Here is a 17,386-nt window from a genome sequence, read left to right on the forward strand (position 1 = left end):
ACCTTAACTAAAGATGTATCCATGCACACAGCAAGAGGGACAAAAACTGAACCCATGCACCAGTGAGGGTCATTCACATGCACATTAAGTCATTCAACACTTGTTTGATGAGCACCTACTGTGTGCCAACGCATTGTGGTGTTTCCTGAGGATTTAATGATAAGCATGATAGACACCATCCCTGCCCTCACAGGGCTTACACTCTCACCTTATTATAGATGTGTTTGTTAAATACATGCTTAAGGGGTGTTTTTTTTGTGGTGTAAGGATTATGGCCTCATTTTATACCGTGTGTATAAACAGCAGCCCTAGACAAAGGAAACTCCCTATCTTTGACTGTCTGACTTTTAATGTGGTGATCACTAACTAGTTGGAATGCAAGTAACAACTACTCTCAGAAATGTATTCAACTACTAATGATAAACCTGAGTTGTTGCTCCACAGAGTTCTCTCAAACGTTATAGGTCAAGGAGTTTGGGAAAAACAAAGTTACTCCTTCTGTTCCACAGGGAGAGGGAAAAAAAGCAATGGGATATTATAATTCTTATTAATAAACATTATTAAGCTCAGACAACTTCTGAATTTTAGAATAAAAATAATTAATCTACTGAAAGAATGGTAAACCAGGAAAGATTAAAATTATAATTAAAGAATGGGAATAACATTTGGTATCAGAGGCATCTCAGCAGACTATCTGAACAGTACACTAAACAAAGTGAATTATTTCTACCATAATAATGGCATTTACTATAATACAATGACACACAAGAAATCTAATTGCAACCTGCCAAGGATTTAAAAAAACACAGTTATAATGTAAAAATACAGGAAGAATAGATAAGATCTGTATTTTTAAAAGAACATGGTAATGCTACTATATGGTTCAATTTTTAGATATCAGGATTTAATATAATAAGAAAAGACAGAGAAAATGAAAATTGGGGAGACTTTTGAATAGGTGCTTTAAGAAGGGGATTTGCAACCGAATGGAAACAGGCTGATTTTGATTACACTTTAATATGAGATAAAGTAAGGATGGGGTAAATCCAAAGTAAAACATAATTATAAGTTTTTGCATAATCCCTGGCAAAAATATTAAAGATTAGATTCCAGAATTGTGTTAGTAGCTCCATACAATTTTACCATTCACAGTTATTCACTGTACAATAAGCACTGTCGCAAAACAGACAAAAATATATTCATAGATGGAAATAATCATAAAGGTATTTAATAAGATATCTGGATTTTAAAGTTTCACCTTCCTCTTTCTGAAATAGAAAAAAATCATAAATACAACTTATAATAGAAAATAATCTGTATAAACACCAGAGTGAGAGTGAGGAGACAGAATGCTATGAATTCACTTGTCAGTAGAAAAAAACTTAAGTGCAAACTACTTTTGCTATGAAGAAAGCATGAACACAGTATGCTTTATACTAACCCTTGATTTCTTTTCACAATATCTTTTGCATATATTGACAAATTCCCACAGATAATGTGTCACGGAGATTAACTGACCGAATATTCAGACTAGTGGTCCTAGCTCCACAAAGGGTAAGAAAGATGGGCATCTTTCATTCTAACATAAAAATAACCTTCAGTTGTGAACAGAAAAATCAACATTCCTTAACTTAAATGCTGACAATCGATAGATTTGCAGTACTGCACATAGGTAAGAATAATAGCTTCATTTTAGGCGAGTATCTGAGATTTGGGAATATCTGATTATGAAGAATCTGAGGCTGGCCAACTAAGTGTTGATAGAAACTGATCATGACATGTGGCCACCATCCATTCTAAACTCTCAGAAACCAACAGTGTGGTAAAATCTAGTGATTATGGTGTGGGGTTTTTTGTCTGTCTTTTTGTCTGTCTATCTCCAATACAGAAGCAGCTGGACATACAGAAAATAAGCTTCTACTAAAAATCTTGATGGGTGATAAATACCATTTACCAATGGTAGATCAAACATACTTTTAGGGGTTGTATATTGCAGGAGTGGAGAGAGAGAGAGAGAGAGAGAGAGAGAGGGAGGGAGAGAGGGAGAGAAAGAAGGAGAAGGGGAAAGAGGAAGGGAAGGAGGAGAAGAGGGAGGGAGGTAGAGAGAGGGCATTAGAATACATTCTTTTTAGAAATGGATTTAGACATTTTTAGAAATGAAATTTAAAAAACAAAAAACAGAAAGCATTGTAGGTAGGGAAATATAAGTAAAAATTGCATTCCTATAGTAATGTCATCTCTGAAGAAATTATTTTAACTTTATCCATTTCAAACTATTTTTCTGGAATATGTAATTAAATAATAATATTCACTTCTTATATTTTATAAAGGAAAAAGATATGTTATTTTATTATTATGTTACTTTCCTGAATTCATTATTAAAGATATTGACATTAAGGTAGAGTACTAGAAGACCTAGATATGACTGTGAATTTATTATGTTTTAGAAGAATGTGTATTTTATTTCTGATTATAATGTTGTTACATTGTGGGCAGTATGGATAATTAGAATCATAAAAAGAAGAAACTGACAAACCTATAATCCTTTCACACTGTTTATAGGTGTTACCACTTTGGCATATTTTCTTTCTGTCATTTTACTGCTCTCTTTAAAAAATATATATGTATTATATGTAAAATTTGTGTCCTATTTTTCTTAATAGTACATCAGAAACATTTTCCTATGTGATTAAACATTTTAATAAGAATCATTTTTAATTGCTGTGTAATATTCCATTACATAAATGGCTCTACCTTTAATGTTCTATTTATTTATACATTTATATTTTCTTCTTTCAATGACCTCAGAATGAACAAACATATTTGCATTTCAGAATATTTGCTTAGCAAAGATCCTTAGAACTGGAATTACTGAGTCAAAGACTAAATGTTTTATACAATGCTATGGCAGACATTGGCTAGCTGTTTGCCAGACTTGTTTGATTTTCCTTCTGGGCACAGAGATAAAGTACACTTCTCAGCCTTCTTTGCAGTGATATGTGCACTTAAGACAGAATTATTTCCAAAGGAACGTGAGAAGAAGTGATGAAATGATGTACAATACTTCCAAGTGTGGCCCGTAATCACCTCTCACACAATGCTCAGCCTCTCTCTTCCCTTGTCTGCTGGCTTTTGTTGAAGACAGTAAAGCGTCTGTCAGGCTGTTTCTGAAGAACTGTGAAGCGAAATAGCTCTAATTTCCACTGCCTCTAATTGATATTATATGAGTGAGAAATAAAATTCTATTATGTTAAGCTATTAAAATTGGGGGTTTTATTCACTTTACTGCTAGCATAATCTTAACTAATAGGGATGTTGGCATTGGAAATGAGCTGCAACTCTAATAAAAACCTAAAAGATGTGGAATCGGCATTGAGTAGTGAGGAAACTAATATCAGAGGATGGGGAGATGGAGACCCATGTAATACAGTGGTAAAATATGTGTTAAAACTGTGACTGGAGATAGTTTGAAGGCAGATCAAGCACTTACTAAGCCTGTAGCTCTAGGGGAAGAGACTGGAAAACAGAATTATGTGATGTGTGTTGGTCGTTACTGGCTTCTATTAGGAATATACTAGAAGAAAAACTGAGTCAGAAAATAGCTGGAAGATTTTCAAGCAGAAATTTTTAAAAAATACAGAGAGAAAAGAAATTTGGGGCAGCAAAGAGTTGGAAAAGCTAACTGTTTCTAGATCCCCAACAATAGAAAATAAGATTGAAAATGCTTTTAATTGATGGCCCCATGACAAAGACCAATTTAATTAAGGGCATAGCCTTCTCTGCCAAGACTCCCATACTCTGTATGACCTCAACGATGCTGGCATTAAGTTGTGTGTATGTGAGAGAGGCATGAGGGTGAGGAAGCAAGGATAGACATGAGAGTTAATAATTATATTTAAGAAAGAGTTTTGGGTGGTGTTCCTGGCATGTGAGACTGAGTGGTAAAAACATATTGCCAAAGAAATCATAAACCTGGAGTAAAAAACCCTTTGGCTGCCTTAAAATCATTCTTGGACCCCCAAACTTGCATGAGCAAGAAATGCGCTGAAAACGCTCTTTGGTCCCACAGGAGGAGGTCTCCCACTTCACTGGAATTATGACCAAGATGGAAATGGACAAGGAAGGATCTCCCAAAGGGCAAATCCAACAACTGTGGAGAAAAATGGACAGAGAAGCTTCCTACAGAAAGTAGAATCAAGGTCAATGCAAAGCACTTCTCCACCCTGGACGTAGGAGTTTTCAGTCAGCATAAGTGCTATAGAGCAGTGACTCCCATATCCAGAATCTTCCCTTTTCTGAATGAGAGGATTTTTTTTTTGTAATTATAAAAAATGCTGTTTGGCAATAAAAAGAAATGAAGTACTGATAGTGTTACAGAATGGATGAACTTCAAAAACATTTTGCTAAGTGAGGGAAGCCAGACACAAAAGACCACATACTGTATGATTTCATTTCTATGACATATGGAAAAAATGCACATCTATTGAGGCAGAAAGTAGATTAGTGGTTGCCTAGATTAGATTGAGATGGGAGTGAGGAATGATTACCAATGGGCCTGGGCAGCCCTTTGGGGGTGCTGGAAATATTCTAAAGCTGGATTGTGGAGATGGTTGTACAATAGTTAATGTACTTAAAAATCATTGAATTTTATGCTTAAAACAAGTACATTGTAAGATATGAAAATTTATCTCAGTAAACCTTTTTCTTTCATTTGCTGGTGAATATGGAAGAAAATAAGCACTTTAATACATGGTAAGAATGAAATTTGGCATAATCTTTGGAGAGTCATCTGGTAATATATACCAAAACTTCAAAAATTCGAATGTTTGTATTCTTTTACCCAGCAATTCCACTCCTAGGAATTTATTCTAAAGAAATATTTGGATACATGCTGCAAGATTGTTTCTTGCAAAGTTGTTTACAATATTGAATAACTGAAATAAATTTAATTATAAATTAAATAATTAAATGTCTATCAACAGGGGATTGGTTAAATACATTAGAATATATCCAAACGTTGAAATGCCTACAAGTGTGGTTTTTGCCATAGGAATCTTAATGTATTTTTGTGGAAAACTATCCAACAACAAGAAAAATGCACTTAAAGTATGCTGTTTATGGTATGGACCCATTTATGTTTACTAAAACACAGGGGTATAAGGGTGGAGGTTTTTACTTTTCCTGAAATATGTGAATTTTTTCAGCCATCATACATTATCAGGAAAATAGCAACAAAACATAGATACTTTGGAAATAAGCTTATGTTAAAGTAAAATAAAAATCAGATTAAAATTTCATACCTTTGATATGTTTGTATTATAAAGTTAATTTGAGTAAATTCAGGAACGTTCCCCCCCTCCAGTTTGAAAATAGTTCAACTTATGTGCGTGTGTGTAACTCGTTTGGTGTTCAATGACCCATTTGACATACATTTTCATATTTTAATTTTTTTGACATTGATGAAGTAAATCTTATAATTCACTTTTATTTAATTTTTCCTATGGGCTGATTCTAATTAAAAGTACCATAAATAAAATCCGGTCTGTGTTCTGGAGGAGATTCAACTCTGCAATACAACACATAGGATCATTTTAACAAAATGTGCTAAAATAGTCCGATGTGGTTTGAAGTGAGGGTCACTTTTTCAGGTCTTATCCTTCACAATCACCTAAAAAAAACTGAAAAGGGGATGTTCAGAGGCTAGATTCCTACCAGGAAGTAAAGAATTTGTGAATTTCCTTTATTTACGAAAGTAAATATTTAAGGAGTTTTTACATCAAATAGCCTGGGAGAAATAGATGTGACTCTAATAGCTCTTTCTTATACAGTAGTATGTTACAAACATATTTGCTTAAGGGATTTATAATATTTGTTGATAGGTGCTAAAATCCAAAGTAAAGTACTTTTCCGTACATCCTGTACAAATCTAGGATAGAATAGAGTAAATATGTCAGATTATGTATCAGAGTTTTCTGAATAGATTAGAACTGCTATTTGGGGCACACTACAAAAACAAAAAATCCCCAATTATTTTCAGAGCGCCCCTGACATTAAGCAGCAGGTAGCAAGCTGTGTGTTAGAAAGTAGTACTGGGCTTCCCTGGTGGCGCAGTGGTTGAGAATCTGCCTGCTAATGCAGGGGACACGGGTTCGCGCCCTGATCTGGGAAGATCCCACATGCCGCGGAGCAACTAGGCCCGTGAGCCACAACTACTGAGCCTGCGCGTCTGGAGCCTGCGCTCCGCAGCAGGAGAGGCCACGATAGTGAGAGGCCCGCGCACCGCGATGAAGAGTGGCCCCCGCTTGCCACAACTAGAGAAAGCCCTAGCACAGAAACGAAGACCCAACATAGCAATCAATCAATAAATAAATTTAAAAAAAAAAAAAAGAAAGTAGTACTGCCTTGGGTCTTCCCTGGTGGCACAGTGGTTGAGAATCTGCCTGCCAATGCAGGGGACACGGGTTCGAGCCCTGGTCTGGGAAGATCCCACATGCCGCGGAGCAACTGGGCCCGTGAGCCACAATTACTGAGCCTGCGCGTCTGGAGCCTGTGCTCCGCAACAAAAGAGGCCGCGATAGTGAGAGGCATGCGCACCGCGATAAAGAGTGGCCCCCGCTTGCCACAACTAGAGAAAAGCCCTCGCACAGAAACGAAGACCCAACACAGCCATAAATAAATAAATAAACAAACAAACAAACAAATAAATAAATAAAGAATGAATGAAAGTAGTACTGCCTTTCAGGTTACTTCCAAAAGCAGCAAAAATAGTAAAGTGGTAGGTATTCTAAGTTCCAGGTCATTGATAGAAAACTATGAATTTAAAACAATAAAACTTGAATTGAGAGGTGAGCAACATTGTTTGAAACCAATGAAGATTCATGACAATAAAAATAGGTTGTGTGTATGAGTGGAAGAGAGAAATATTTGAATATGAAGTATGAAGCACAGGACATTAACTGCCTGAGAAATAGAAAATACTGGGGCTGTTTGAGAAATAAAGCACTGAACTTTTATTTTACTTAATATAAGAAACTATTCCTTTGACTCTTTCTGTAAAAGGAGAATTAAGGGCTTTCCTTGCAATTTAATACAAAACTATTATAAATTTTTAAACAGTATTTAGAATTGTGTTATCGTTTTCAACAGGTTACCATTTTCCCTTAGCTTAAATATCTAATTAGGAATGTCATATATTTTGACTTGGTAGTGTGTTGTAGCATCATATTCTTATTCCTTTAGATCAGAGGCTGTTTTTAAACTTCGACTCTTAAGCAGGAGAAGCATTTGCTTGAGAGAAAATCCTAGGGCCCAGGGCAGCCAAAGGGCAGGGCAGCTCATGGTCAGTGTTACTGCCCTGTTTCCTTCACATTTACTTGCTCCCTTTCTTTATTGTTCTTTTGGCTTCTAGGGCAGTGGTTCACAGCTTTGGCTGCACAAAACCAGCATCTTTAATCACCTGGGGTGTTTGAAAATCGTGATGCATGATCTCACCTCCAGGAAGTCAGACTTAATTGGCCTGGGGTGTGGCTGAGGCATCAGGGCTTGAACAAGTCTCCAGGTGATGCTGACTTGCAGGCAGTATTGAGAGCATGCAAATCCCTGCTCTAGGCAGCGATTTTCAGACTGTGATCCCAGGACGGCGCAGCAGAGCAGCACCAGGGCACATGTGTGAAATGCATAGTCTTGGGCTCCACTCCAGACCTCCTGAGTCAGAAGCCCTGGGACTGGGGTCCAAGCCTTCCAGGTGATCTAATGATGCACGCTCAAGTTTGAGAACCCCGGCTTAAAGAAACGAAACTTCCACTGGTAAGAGTGAAGCAAGTAAAGAGTGAGTGAGAGAATGTGGCAGTTGTTCACCTATCTTTTTTCATCTTCAAAAGTGGCTGATAATTTAAGAGGATTTTGAAGGCTTTTTCCCAGGGTGGTGTTCCTTCACAAGTTTTACTGTGTAGCTGATGACATCACATTAAGTATATCTGTTATGAATGTTTTTCCTGATTCTTCCTCTGAATTGAGTATTTTTAGGCTTGTCAGCTATCTGAGAGTAGACACTAGTGAGCATGATGTCTTTAGCTGTACACAATAGATGACCTTCCATATCTTCTGATAAATTGTGAAGACTGAATCTGAGAAGGAAATCTTACTGCTATCAAGCAACTGAGGCTGTTTGGTTTTTTGTTGTTGTTTTGTTTTTTAAGATCCTGGAATTGTTTACTGTGATCATTGTAACTATGGGTCTAATTAAGACCTCTAATCAAAGAAATTGTTTGATAAATATAAATCCTAAGGGAACACTAAATATGCCATCTTTTATGTGGTATAATCTCCAAATGAGATAAGCTTCATCAGTATTAGCACTGCTTGTCTTGAATTACAATACTTTCCTTTCTATATATTTTACACATTGTATGTTTCCTATTGCTATTATAACAAATGACCACAAATTTGGGTCAGAATCCTGATATGAGTTTATGCTGGGCTGAAATCAAGGTGTTGGTAGGACTACATTCCTTCAGGAGGCTCTTGGGGAGAATATTTCCTTGCCTTTTTCAGCTCCTAAAGCCTACTTGCATTCCTTGGCTTACGGCCCCTCCTCCGTCTTCAAAACCAGCATCTTTAAAACTCTGACTCTGCTCCTCCTTTTTCCACTGTAACATCTCTTTTCTGATCCACGAGCCTCTCTCTAATAAGGATCTCTGTGATTACACTGAGCTCACCTATCTAATCCAAGATAATCACTCATCTCAAAATCAACTTCATCATATCTGTAAAGTCCTTTTCATCACGTAAGAGTCACAGATTCTGGGGATTAGTATGTGAACATCTTTGAGGGGCCATTACTTATGCAACACACATGTCAAGAGAGAAAAAAAAAAGTTAGGGAACATGTTTTGATAAGATGCCCTCGGAGACTAGACTGTAGTGGAGAGTAGAAAAGTAGCTCCTTGGGGAGACCCACAAGGCAGTAAATTTCAAATTGTTGCATGCTTAAAAATTACCTGGGGATTTGTAAAACATGCATATTTCTGAGCCCTGTCCCCAAAGATTCTGATTTAGTGGTTTAGCCTGGGGATCTGCGCTTGACCCAAGAGCACGCTCACATCTCCCCTCGCCAGCAATGCTCCCAGAGGCAATTTGCTACAGATAATCACAGAACACAGGGAGAAGCTGCCAGCAGGGAGGTGGTGAAAAGCACAGAACCTGAGACAACTCTACAGCAGCAGCATCATTAACTCTGGGTAAACATCAGAATTACTGGGGGAACTGTTAAAAATACAGTTTTCCTGAGCCCCGCTCCAGGAGATTGTGATTCCAGAGGTCTGGGAAGGGCCAGGACCTGTGTTCTTGAAAAATCCTTCCAGGTGATTCTGACTGAGGACCATTGCCCCCACCTTAGTAGAATTCCTCAGTGTTCTTGGCAGTTCTTCCTGATCCAGCTGTAGCCAGAGGAATCTCCTATTTTCCTGTATTCAAAAAACAATCTTACTGGCTAATATTCCTTTTCTTTGTGACTGATTAAACTATGGTTCATGTTAAGTTTTTATTTTTGTGTCCCCAGTGCTTTTCTTAGAGCCTGGCACACCGTGGGTACCCAATAAAGGTTTTTTGGAATAAATCAATGATTCTCAGACTTTACCCTGTACCATAATCACCTGGAGGCTTGTTAAAATACAGATGGCTGGGCCCATCCCCAGAGTTTCCAATTCAGTAGGCCTGGGTGGTGCCCAAGAATGTGCATTTCAAACAAGTTCCCAGGTGATGCTGGTGCTACTGGTCCGGGTACCACACTTTGAGATCACTGGAATAAATAGAGTTTGAATTGTTAAAGCTCTAATTCTTCTATTACAATATGAAAATTTTTATATATAGTTGAGAGATTTAAAACTTTTCCCAGTTTTTGAATTGTCCTTAACATTTTTCATCATTTCTATGTTTTCCCTTTAAAAATTTTATCCTCTTGAAATTGAAAAAGAAAATCATATTTCTCCAGTAATAGCTGTCCTGTAATGTTTTATTGTTTATTTCTCCTCTGTATGTGAATTCTCTAGAAACAAAACAATTGAAAATAGTTGAGGAGTTCCTACTGATAAAGAATTTTTTTCAAACTTGTGTCTTTAGCATTGTGGATGCATAATCTAACAGTAAATTATCTTTTAATCTGAAGCTTCAGTTTGATTTACACTTTTGCTTGTTTGTTAGTTGATTTTTTTGGTCATATTCCTCAAATTGTAGGAAAATGTAAAGGAAGATAGTCACATATGCATTAGGAGGCCAGTCACCACTGGAAAGACAGCACAATTAAGAAAGATAAGTACTACTGAGTGATTTGTCCGATTTGCCTGAGACTTGACAGTGCATACTTTTTATTATAGGAATACGTATAAAATTCATCCAGTATATATTTTCATAAAATTTTATTTCTTTGGAAGAATATCTGAATTTTCCCTATATTTATCCAGCTAGAGATCATCCATAGGGGATTGATAGCCCTTATATGTACTTTTTCAACCTAAGAAATCCTTTTCATGGGGCTTCCCTGGTGGCACAGTGGTTAAAAGTCCGCCTGCCAATGCAGGGGACACGGGTTTGAGCCCTCGTCTGGGAAGATCCCACATGCGGCGGAGCGGCTAGGCCCACGCGCCACAACTACTGAGCCTCCGCTCTAGTGCCCGCGTGCCACAACTACTGAGCCCGTGCTCCTGGAGCCCGTGCTCTGCAACAAGAGAAGCCCCCGCAGTGAGAAGCCTGCGCACCACAATGAAGAGTAGCCCCCGCTCGCCGCAACTAGGGGAAGCCTGCACGGAGCAACGAAGACCCAACACAGCCATAAATAAATAAATAAATAAATAAATTTATTAAAAAAAAAAAAAAGAAATCCTTTTTAGGATTTGAGGATAGCTTTCCTTATTCATACAAAATTGTAACAGTATGCTTTCCTTGTAAAATACTCCCTGAAGCTTGGATCAGCCTTGCAGACAGCCTTATGCCTTTGAATCTGGGTGTACTAAGAGTTTCTGGTGGTGAAGTAATAAAAGGTATTGATTTTATTTATTATACTTGCATGAAAAGGCTGTATAACCAGATTGATGGGATGGAGGATTACTAAAAATATTTTTATAGGGTTAGGACATTTGAATCTTGTATACAATGCTGAATTTGAACATATTGCTGGGCTGAAAGTAGGCATCTTATAAACAAACTCTTGCAATGAACCACTCTTGCATGGCTATTAGTCGTCAATACATTTTTATTAAGTGCACACCATGTTTGAAGCACTGTGTTAAATCATCTTCTATCTCAAAAGTTTTCTTTTTTTGACTTTTGCATATAAACTGGTAAAAAAAGATTGGTAAAACATTTTATTATTACCCAAAATAGGTATACTCAAGTTAAAAAATTTAAGATATAATTTGCATACAATGAAAAGCACAGATCATAAATGTTCACGTAGATTATGACAAGGCATGTACTCCTGTAATGCACACCCTTGTCAATCAAGACAGACATTTTTGTCACTAAGAAAATTGCCTCAGATCACTTCCCAATCAATCCCCTTCCCTCCCATAAATAACCACTGATCTGATTTCTATCATATATGCACTCTTGTGTCTGGCTTCTTTCACTGAATACTTTTGAGATTCATACCTCTTATGTGTATCAGCAATTAGTTCCTTTTAATTGCTGACTAGTATTCCATTGTATGAAGCATGGGCAAATTTCCCATATCCCTCTGAGTCTTCCCCAGTGGAATGAGAGTACAGACAGAATGTGAGGGCTATCCTTTGTTTCCTCCACTCCTCATATGTTTAAACCATTTTTCCTGAAAGTTCAAACCTTGCACTTCCTTTATCAGTATCACTAGGGCCCCACTATGAGATCTGATCTTATTAGATCAGAATGTAAATACAGGGTAGAAGACCTGGTATTTCGAGCAAGCTCTCTATGGGATGCTGAGCATTCCATATGAACATTAATGACTGACACTATTGCTTTAAGCAAATATTTTGCAAATATAAAGGATTAAGGAAAGGGCTAGAAGAATAAGAAACAGAGTGGCCAAATTGCTCCCAGTAATTCATGTTAATGGATTGAACTAAGCAAATTTCCAAGATGATAAGAAGACTGTGGGAGGTGACAGGAGCAGGAGTCTTTCCTCAGGGGTGCGGGTGAGGGAGACCTAATTAATTGGCATGGAAATAGAGAATGGGACCTAAGCAAGTCACTCCCCCTTTCTGTGCTTGTAAAGATGGGTTTGGGCAAAACAAACGAGGAAAAGGTGAGATGGGAAGAAAGTGAGACAGTTTGTGGTGTCTCACAGGGAGAAAAACACAGATTTCAGTTTACCAAAAGAACCAAAGCCTTTCCTTGCTTTCCTTCCAGATCACTCTCCTCCCACCTGCTGCCTCCCTGAGGGCTACCAACCTCACCTGTTTTTTCCTTGTTGTTGCCTCCCAGCAGAAATGTGAGTACAGCTCAAAATTAAATGAGCAAGTGTATCGGTGCCCCTGAATCACTGGTTAAAAAATACAGCCCAAAGAAATGGGATCTTTTCTCTCAAGGGCAGAGATAAGGTGTTTAAATGCCAACATGGTAAGAACAAGATAAATAATAGCAACAAGCCTTGTGATGCACCCAAAAATGTCAGGCTGGTGCCACATGCTGTCCAATGAAATATTTTGGATGATCTAGGGGCTGGGAGGGGAGTATATAATTTCCATTCATACGATTTATTCTTTTGAAATGACAAACTACTATGAAATGTTTCTATCACTTCAGTGAAGCGTCTGGCTATCTCGTGCTTGCAGTCTCAGCACAGACACTGTGCACAGATAAACATACATCTCATATTTCATCTGTCTTTGTTCAGTGCTGCTTGGGGCATATCCCCTCCGCTGCCAGCAACACCCAGCAGTCCTGGAGGGCAGGGCTCAGAGCGTCTCTGGCTATGCCTATCAAGAGGCTAATGCATCCCCACCTTCTACTCACCTTGGGCCTTTCCTCCTCTCCTCTCTTCTCAGGACTCAGCGGGGGGAGATGAGATAACTGAGGTCATTCTGACCATTATCCTTGCCAGAACTTTCCTCTTCCTCAAGGGAAAAGCTTTGGCCTAAACTTACATGCCCATTAGGTATTTTAGAACACAGGATGTTACACGTCGTTCATTAGTGGAATATGGTCTAATAAAAATACAAAGCAATCTTCACTTTCATTATTGTCTTGATGTTAGTAGTAATATTGATATATTTCATTATACTATATTTTATTGGTATTATTTTGAAGTTATTATAATTATAGTTATGAATAAGTGATTATGGTTTTTAAAATGTTTAAAATTTTGAAACGTTTTAAAATTCAAAATGTTAAAATACCCCAGCTCTGTCCACTGAACAGATCCAGCAGCAATGACAACTCAGTAATAATAAGAATGTTAGCACCCAAACTCTGGTCTCTGAATACTATTTCCTACTGAAAGGAACCAGTGATTCTTGAAGAGATTGCTGATTCCAGATGTGGAATGGCAAATGACAAGGCGAGAATTGATCATCTTGTTATGCTAGAAAGCAAGGAAGCTGTCCATTGGCTAAAGGTGGACAATTTTACCATCAAATGGAAGATGACAGCAATTGATTGAAACACACTGATTAAATAAATATGCATGAATTTATGATACTCAAAAGAGAAAGCCAAAGCAACAAGTACAAATCATTTGTCATTATTAGAGGTAGTCAACTCTGTACTCTGAAAATTAGTATTTAAAGGGAAAAAAATTGTCTTGATCTGCCTTTCCTGTGAAAATCTATTTGCAAGTTACAAAATAGCCCCAGTGGATGAGAGAACGTTTTCTTACAGAAGTATTTTAACTAACAAATGTAGAAGGAATGATAGAATAATTCACCATTCTGTAACATCTAATGAAATAATTGATTCAGGCAATAAACATTTATGGATGCTAAAACTAAGAAACTAAATATTAATGAGGAACTGGATATTCCAAGGGAGCCAAAAGGTCACCTTATAACTTTACAACTACCAATCAATCGGCATCTTTAAAAGGAGGGCAAAGAGGTATTATGTACTTCCTCATGTGGTTTCACATGAAGTATTGATACACAGGACCACCTGTGAAGTATCTGTGCCAAAAATGTTAACACTGAATCTAATCAAGCCTTTATAGCTAACTTCCAGTTACAGAAACATAGGTGATAGGAAACAAGTTGAAAAAAATCAGCAAAATCTGGAATGTTATGGAACAACTGACCCAGTCTCTTCACGAAGTCAATTCTTGAGAACAGGGTGATGGGGGAGATGAATGTGCCAGACAAAAAAGAGACTTAAGAGACATATCAACTTAAACAGCAGCAGCAACAAAATTCCCTTATGTTAGTTAATTCTATACTTTGAATTTGCACATATATTGATATTTAAGCAAAGGACTGTGGTTGGTTTTTTGACTGATGTTGTGCTTCTGCTAACCTCTAGTGAAGACTATAGCTGGCTGGTGATTCCTGCACCCCCTCCCAAATTCTCTGCCCTCCCCTTCCCACCTCCATCAAAATCCAGAGGGGACAAGTTCATGAAACTAATAGCAAGTATAGGGGCATAAACAGACATAAATAGTTCTTACTCAAAATGGAGTTTCTCTGAGGCCATCATGGATTGGGGGGGGGACGTCACAGAGTCAAATGCTGTAATAAAAACCAGATAATTTTGTGATCAATAAGTTATAATTACATATGCTGAGATAAAAGCAATCAAATCTCATGCTCAATAATGTAAATCATTGTGCACTGTGCAGGACTGTGTTGCAGGGTTCTAAAAAGAAATTTCCCCTGAAAAGTGTGTAGAATATTAATAGTCGATTAGAGTTCTCTCTTTAAGTGTCAAATATAGGTAGATCTAGTGGGAACAGTGGTCCAAAATACAAACACCATTTAATCAGCCCCCTCTGTTTAAAATTCAGAGCATGTTTTTATACATGTACAAGAGTGTGTGTGTATTTATCCAGTTTCATTGAACTTACGGTCATTCACACTGTTGGAATTATCCGGACTTGTTTTTAAAGATTTTAATTGGATGAGTTTCTTAGTGAATCACAGCTAGATGCTAAACAATTCCAAGATAGTGGTAGAGATTAAATATCCTTAAAAGGAATATTAGGGTATAGAATAAACTTAATTATGTAATAGACCATAATCTACCTAGATCAGTGATTGTTTCTACTTTTTCTTTTCTTTTCTTTCTTTTTTTTTTTTTGGTCAGATTCCTTTGAGAATCTTATGAATATTCAAGATTCTCTTCAGAGAAAGATGTAAACATGTGAAAAATTAGTCCACAATTTCCGAGAGTTCCTGCCAACTACTCACCGTGGCAGATTGCATTTTCCAGAGATGGCCATAATAATAGCTTCCATCCCACATGCACTTCTGCAGTGTAACTCGCTGCTCTCCCATCAAAAAGTAGAGTCTAATGCATCGCCCCTTGCTTCTGTGAAGGCTTGAGTGATCTGCTGAAACAAAAGAAAGCAGTGGAAGAAATACTCTGGGACTTCCAAGGTTAGATCATTGGGAGTCTTGCAGCTTTTCCCTGGGACTTTTGGAACAATCACTCTTGGGAGTGTTCACTCACTCTCAGCACACTCCACCCCCGAGCATAGCCACCATGCTGTGAGGGTCACAAACTACAAGGAGAGGCCACATGTGGCCACTCAGGTTAGCACATTCAACTGAGCTCATAGCCAACAACTACTACCAATTGCCAGTTCTTGGGGGGAGCCATGTTGGACACTCAGCCCAGTTGAGCTATCAGATGAGTCAGCCCCAGCCAACATCAGATTGCAGTTGCATGAAAGACACCCAGAGGGAACTGCCCACCTGAGCACAGCTGACCCACAGAACCATAAGTAATAATAACAAATTGTTGTTCTAAGCTACAAAGTTTTGGAGTGATTTGTTACACAGCAGTAGATAACTGTAACACCCACAGACTCCTGTTGAGAACCACCCTTAATGATTTATTGAGAAAAAAAAATAAAGTTAATAGATTGTAGTTAAAAATTCTGAGGCCCAATAATTTACTAGCGGTACATTAGTATATCTTATGAAAATTACTACCTAGGATTTGAACAGTTTTTTTTTTTTTCATTTACAAATCAGTATGAGTATACCTGGCTATTCACAAAGGGTTTTCCTAGTACAACCAGTAATTATTATATAATACCTGGTATCATTTTACATTGGATTTGGATGATTCTCACATTAAATTTCTTCTCCCTTCTCTTTCCTCTCTCTTCCCTTCTGCTTCTCTCTCTCCCTTATCCACCCTGTTCATATACATACAAAAACCACACATATTACCATATTCTCACGTTATATGTGGTCAATATCTCAAATCCTCATATCCCCAACCAACAGCTTACCATTAACACTCTTGATTTTAATACCAGATTTAATATCAGATAACATTGAGAAGAAAAACATTTTGAAAACAGTTGTTTCTATGCTTTGACCCAGAAATTCCACTTGCAGATATTTTTTTCCTTAAAAATAAATGGTTAATTTAGGTAAAGATTTAGGATGTTTATCACAACATTACATATAATAGGGGGAAAATTGGAAACAACCTAAATGCACATCAATAAGCTGTTCTATGCTACAGAATACTGTGCAACAATTAAAGTGAGATAAAACTACTCACATTGACATGGAAAAATGTTTAGGATATACTGCTAAATGTGAAAAAAGCAAATTGCTAAATACTAGGTATAAAATTTTAATAAATAACAATAAAACACATATGTGTATGTATAGAAAAAGCTCTAGAATTACATACCATGCTGTTAACAGAGGATACCTGTAGGTGGAGGGACTATAAGCTGACTTCCACTTTCTATTTTCAACATTTTTGTATTGTATGAATTATTTTTGCAATACTAATAATTTTAAAAGTAATGTTTTATTTAAATGTTATATAAAAGGAAAAATTCATAAAATAAAATAGACTGTAGGCTTATGTATTATTTCTAAAAGTTTTCTTTCTCAGTGTATGAAGAAAGAATGGGGTAATCATTCAGTGAATCCATGTCCTCATCCATAAAACTTTTTTAAGGAATTCTGTCCTAATATATTAAACCTTAATAACTTGGCACCATATCTCCTAACATTCATGACTTGGGACTTTCATTCCTATATATTATTTTTCAAATATTACTAAATAGTTTTCACATGTATGTATTTTACATCCTCAACTGTATAAACTCCTTGGTTATTGCCTTTTCTTTCTCTTATACAGTCTTCTATGACCAATAAATGCTAAGGGCTTTGCTGGCTAAGGGGCTAATACAGGCGTCATCAAGCAATGGCCTGTGGGTCAAATCTGACCAACCACC

General features: G+C 37.2%; 1 long non-coding RNA gene across 1 annotated transcript in view; it reads right to left on the minus strand.

Annotated features, from left to right (window-relative positions):
* Nucleotides 1-15,398: 15,398 nt before the first annotated feature.
* LOC133099661 (uncharacterized) overlaps nt 15,399-17,386 on the minus strand; it is a 71,458-nt gene continuing 69,470 nt past the window's right edge. Inside the window, exon 3 of the long non-coding RNA XR_009702359.1 lies at nt 15,399-15,505. This is a non-coding gene — a long non-coding RNA (uncharacterized LOC133099661). The remainder of the gene's footprint in view (nt 15,506-17,386) is intronic.

Source organism: Eubalaena glacialis, chromosome 1 (genome assembly GCF_028564815.1).
Source record: "Eubalaena glacialis isolate mEubGla1 chromosome 1, mEubGla1.1.hap2.+ XY, whole genome shotgun sequence".
Taxonomy (NCBI): Eukaryota; Metazoa; Chordata; class Mammalia; order Artiodactyla; family Balaenidae; genus Eubalaena; species Eubalaena glacialis.